Raw genomic sequence first — 6,199 nt, 5'->3', positions numbered from 1 at the left:
ACGTCGCAACAGTTTAGATGAGGCGTTGCCTTGCCAACAAGTTATTCCGTATGTTAGCAGATTTTATATAGTCGCGCTGTAAAAAGACTCAAGGCTCTTCTTATTTAGTTTAAAGCTATTGAGTTTGTATAGAAAAAAGAGTGGCTGGGCTGTTTTCTTTGTCAGAGTTCCAAGGTGGTCTTCCCATGAAAGCTTGTTGATGATAACGCCTAGATATTTATATGCCTTTACTTGTTCTATAGATGTAGTGTTTATTTGCAGTTCACGTATAGTTTGTTTTTTCTTTCTAAAATCTATTATAAGTTCTTTAGTTTTTGTGACATTCAGTTCTAGAAAGTTGTCGGTGCACCAGTTTGTAAACTCTTGTATTGAGCTTCGATACTGAGTTTCGTCTCCTGAAATAAGACTGACTATGGCAGTATCATCAGCAAATTTAATGAGATTAACTGAGTCATAGATTGACATAGATGCTTCTTATGTCATTAGTGTAAAGAGTGTACAGTACAGGAGAAAGTACACAACCTTGTGGAGCACCTGTACATAGTACTCGAGTTGACGATTTGGTGTTGTTGACTTTAACATACTGGGGGCGTTGGGTTAAAAAGTTTAGAACCCATGCTTGAAGTAACGTCTGTATTATATAAGATAGAAGGTAACCATACATGGCAAGGACGACCACATTTTCTGCTGTTTAATTTCATTATGCTTCTACCCCTGTTCTCTATTAGTGTAAAGCTAGATCTACGTACCTTTGTCCCAGATATGGGGCTGTATATATGGACCAAACGTATACTCTTGAACGGCGGCTGCAGAACTAGAGCAATGGAATTGAGATGCTACAGAAAGATCTCATCACCAATCAAGAGATTAGACCCAGGATTCATACAGCAACTAAACCCCACGATGCCCTGCTAACTACTGTCAAAAAGCGCAAACTAAAACATATATATTCACAATGTACATGTTGCAGACTTAAGTGACGATTTGACAAATGTGTCGAAGTATGGAGTACAGTTTTTATTGCAGTAAATTACATTGTTAACGAAATATGTTTTCGTCAGTATTTACAAACACAAACTTAATAAGGAGGTCGAGCTTGTTTTTGTTTCACCAGATTAGGAATTATTCTGAGGACAGTCTTTGAAAGAGCACAACGAATGTCATCTTCTGCATCAAGTCTACTTCTGAATTTAGACTTAATAACTAACAAGCTGGAAAACCCTGTTTCACAAAGATATGTTGTTGGAAATGGAAGAAGCATTCACAACACAATCTCAGACAGTATGGGATAGGACTGCAAAACCTTTAATCCAATGTGTAATTGACATTCAAGAGAAATCATTTTTAGTGGTATCGCTATTGATGAGGTCAATACATTCTTCCTGTGACGTCTCCAGAATATCTTCAACTTTGACTGTGAATGGACTTCTGGCAAGTGCAAATGGGATGCCAGGTAGATTTGGAAAGTAGGATGAAATTTCCTCCCTAAGCATTCGCAAATGTTCTTTCATTGAAATTATTACATGTCTTCCTTCTCTCAGATTCAAAGTCATTTTCTTCATAGAACGCAGATAATGTTGGCAACATATAAATTTTATTTTCGTCCAATTTTGTTTGCCAAAGTTGAAGTAGGCCTATCATTTGAAAGGATCGGATCTTTTCAGACAAATCAAGACATGTTGCATTTGATCCTTGCAGTGATACATTTAACTCATTTAAGATGGCAAAGATGGCAACCAGGTAGGCTATTTTCTGTAGTCCACTTTCATCGCTATAAAGTGCTGCCAACTGGGATTTTCCTTCTGTTAAAAAAACAGTTTTAGTTCTTCACGAAGGTCAAAAACACGTTTAAGAACTTTGCCTCTCGACAACCATTTTACTTCAGTGTGAAATAGCAAAACATTATTGGATGCGTCAAAATCATTGCAAAGTTTTGAGAACAATCGACTGTTCAAAATTGACAAAATTAACAGAACTAACAACGTTTTCCATTACTTTTTGTAATTCTTGTGGCAGTGTCTTCGTTGCTAATATTTGTAGATGAATCATACAGTGAGTGCCGATCACTTTTGGTGACTCATTCTGTACCAAACAATGAAATCCAGACCCACATCCAAGACTACTTGGAGCACCATCTGTGCAGACACCACAAATAGTTTTCCAAGAGATCTTAGACTTTTCCAAAAATGAATAAACTTTGTCAAATATATCACGTGCTGTAGTAGTCGTTTCAAGAGGTTTGCAAAATAGAAATTTCTCTTTAAAATCGCCATCATGTAAATATCTCACGTATACTAGTAATTGTGAACAATTTTCAATGTCTGTGGATTCATCAAGTTGGATTCTAAATATTGGAAGTGGAGAAGATATCATTTCCTGAATTACCTGATCAATAATATCAGCAGACATGTCTACTATTCTCGTGTGAACAGTGTCATTTGATAAAGAAAACTGCACTCAATTTAGTAACGAATTCGGCTCCAATCATAACTCGAAAAATATCTTTGGCCGCTGGCAATATTAAGTCCTCTGTAATGGTGTGAGGTTTCATAGCTCTGGCACCAAATAAGAAGCTTCAACGGCTGCTAAGATTTGATTATGGTAATTGCTACCTGCGTCAAGTCTAGCTTTCTTGAATCTGTCAGCTTTAAAACTAAAATATTGGATGTCCTTGTCAGCAAAACCATGGTGCTTGCCATCTAAATGACGTCTCAGTTTGTTTAGCATCAAAGATCCGGCAGATAGAACTTCGTTACAAATGACGCATTGCGGTTTCTGAATTCCCAATTGAGCTATCGAAGTAAAACCCCACGGTAGAGTTTGAGATCAGCGCTGTTACAGGATCTGCCAAGTGTAGCCCTGTAAGCTATAGGTCAACGGCTCCTGATTGTTCCGCTGTGTAGACAAAATAATGAGTTAATAATGGGAATATTAAAATAGTTCAAACAAAAGTTAACTCCAAGGTCGGCTACTCTAGTCGACAAAAAATACTTCACCTAGCTAGTCACCGACTCTGTAAACAAATGTAACGCTGTCATTGGGGCACCTCCATTTCTCCCTGTTATTTGTTTTTCTGTTTCAATGACTCCTTGATATTGTCATCCCTGCCAAAGTGAATTACAAAGTTAATAAAGTATGTTCTCTTGAAAACGAGTATGAGTATTTGTAGACTTCCGATGTTTTCGCTACAATGTAATGGTTTTAGCGTTAATACCGCTATATGATACATTTAAACTGCTAGGTGATTGACCTTCAAACATTCTCAGCTGCCATTTGTGCGTGACTCATTTAGTTGTAGGTCGACTCTGTAAACAAATGTAACGCTGTCACTTTCTGATGTCCAACACGTCTGCTATTAAGATATTGTTTGTGAAAACATTGATGAATAGGAGGACACTGCACTGGCCTCAGCAGACTATCATACACACACACAAGCACGCAACGCAGACGCACACACATGTATAATACTGAGAGATGGTTGTGGTGACTGCCTTAGATAGAATAGGCCTACTGTAGAATAGAACAGGTTTTCCAGGCTTCTAAAGTTCAGTTTAACTACCGGTATATCCGTAAAATCTTATCTTAATAAATCACAGATGAGTGGAGGTCAAATCTTTATAGTGGTAGCTAAACAAGACCTTGCTAAACTTGGGTACGCCACTGCTGTATCAACATAAGAAACAAGAAAAAAAAATATTAAAAATTACTTTATTAAAAAAACAAAGCTTATACGAAGTGTCGGCCTAATTGCATCAATTAGTTTGGATCAGTCATGTAATTAAATTTGTAATAGATCTAGACCAGTGATTCCCAAAGTGGTCTATATAAGGGTCTACGAAGACTTCCAAGGGGTCTACGAAAGTGAAAAAAAAAATGGGGGTTTATGAGATGTCCATCGGGGGTCTACGATAATGGATTTCATTTAAGCAGGTCGTGACTTTAACTTTCACACCCCATTAATGTAATTATTTCCTACACTAATATATGATTAGTACCTTCGTTAATTCTTTAAATATTTATCCTGCTATTCAAACGAACAAAATGTTGTATTTAATTTCAATGCTTATTTAAATGGCTTAATTTTGTCAACATGTAACTAACGTTTAACAAAACGAAATGTAGATTATTTAAAATTGGGATTCATTCCTTCTTTGTCAAACTAACAGTTGGGTAAGTGTCTATTTATGATGATATGAAACTAATTACCCTGGAGAATCATTTGAAACGATGCCACCATGATAAAAAGATAAAGTTCAGAGTAGACTTAAAATCTTTCTTCAACATCATATAGAGAAGATGGTGGTTTTTGAGTCTTACAATATCTCTTTTCTTATAGCCAAATACGAAAACACTATACATAAAACATCGATTTTACAACCTGTTTTTTTTTTTTTTACATAAACCTACATCTGATATTATTCAAAGAATTTCTTTAATCGCAATGCGATGAGTTATAAAACAAAAAGCTTCTTATGTAATTCTTTGCAAACGACATATGATATATATAGTTTGAGAACAGCGTCAACGCAGGCTCTGAAGGGTGTAGCGCTGTGTGCTGCAAACTGCTTAAGGATCGGCGGCTTCTTATTTTTTTAACAGAGCTGACCCACAAAACCTTTCCCATGTTTGGGTATAGCTGCAAGGCAGCAGAGTATTGAATTCAGCCTTCCGTCTGCCAGTTGGGCTACAAGCCAAGTCTACTGAGCCCCTACTGCCACAAGCTTACTGGTTTAGCACGCCAGTTACTCGCCTTTGCCCTTTCTGTAAATGAAAATGAAAACAGTTCCGCGGACCCAATATTTGAGCCACACGTGAAAGCACAATGGTACTTAAGGCCAATTGGTTAATTACTATTTAATGTTTAAAGGACTACTTAATAGAACAACGGATTAGGCTACCTAATGAAACATTTAGAAACATAATATCGTAGCAAGGATGATGGACCTTCAAAAAAACCCAGTGTGTTTGGTGATTCCAGTTTTACATATTAATTGTTATTTTTAATTGGTCTATATTTGAATTTTATCAATAAAAAAGATAAATCTTTAACTTCTATGTAGCTTTAAAATTAGTTTTTCACTCTTCCACTCACTACAGTTAGAAATTAGTTTAAAATGAAGTTGATGAATTGTAAAAATGCAATATAAGTTAAACAGGGGGTCTACCGAAAACCAGAAAACATGGCAAGGGGTCTACAAGACAAAAAAGTTTGGGAACCACTGATCTAGACTAACAACAATAAATTTGAGCGATTAGAAATATTTGTACAAATTGCTTTTGTTAAAAGCGCTATCGTATGGTCTTAGCTTTCTCACTACGCTCTGATCCTATCACTTATCTAGGCCAGTTGGGAAAATGGTGGGAGGCAGAGAAGGAAAGGGCTATCTGGCTGCATTTTTACCGTAATCCCTTGTTAAAAGAATTTATTTAGACTCACGACTTACGCCTCCTCAAACCGACATACTATTTGATATTTGGTATTTTGGCACATCGGCACAAATGAGTCCATGTCGTGCCCATAATCTCTCAGGGGTCACTTCCCCTTTATAGCAAGCAAAGTGCTGAAAGTTCCGCAACATATGTATTTAAAAAAAAAGGTCTCTCCCTACTATAATTGTAGCTATCCATGTAATTTAATCTAAATATTTTGTAAATATGTATATATTTACAAGTACTAAGCCCGATCTTAACTCAAATTTTAGTAGTCAAGCCCACCTCCCGGATAAAACACAGTATTTTCCCAGGGTCAGCATAATCAAACAGTGTTTTTTAAGTTGTCTGTTCCTAAATATCTCCCTCTAATATCCTGGTATCTGGGGCAATCAAGGAGAATATGTTCCATGGTGAGATAAAAGTCACAGTACTCACACAGTGAGGGCTCCTCTCCATTTAGCACAAAGGAGTGTGCGACATACTAACCACTCTGCTAGTGAGGTGATTATGATAGTAGAAGATTGTATAGTTATGTATTGTTTGTTTCAAACTTACTTTAAAGCGGCGACCTATAAAGGAACTATTTCAGCTTGCACCACCACTTCAGTAACGTACGATTTCTCTCCCTTGTCCGAGATACCAAACAAACTAATTAATTACCAATAGTTATTTATCTAATTGGTTAATATTTTTTTTTATTGATTCTTGTGTTGTCAGGTAGTAGAACAAATTGTGCGAAATTTCAACTTGATCCGAGATGTCGGAG

Source organism: Biomphalaria glabrata, chromosome 18, assembly GCF_947242115.1.
Source record: "Biomphalaria glabrata chromosome 18, xgBioGlab47.1, whole genome shotgun sequence".
Classification (NCBI taxonomy): domain Eukaryota; kingdom Metazoa; phylum Mollusca; class Gastropoda; family Planorbidae; genus Biomphalaria; species Biomphalaria glabrata.
This window is presented reverse-complemented; position numbering follows the sequence as displayed.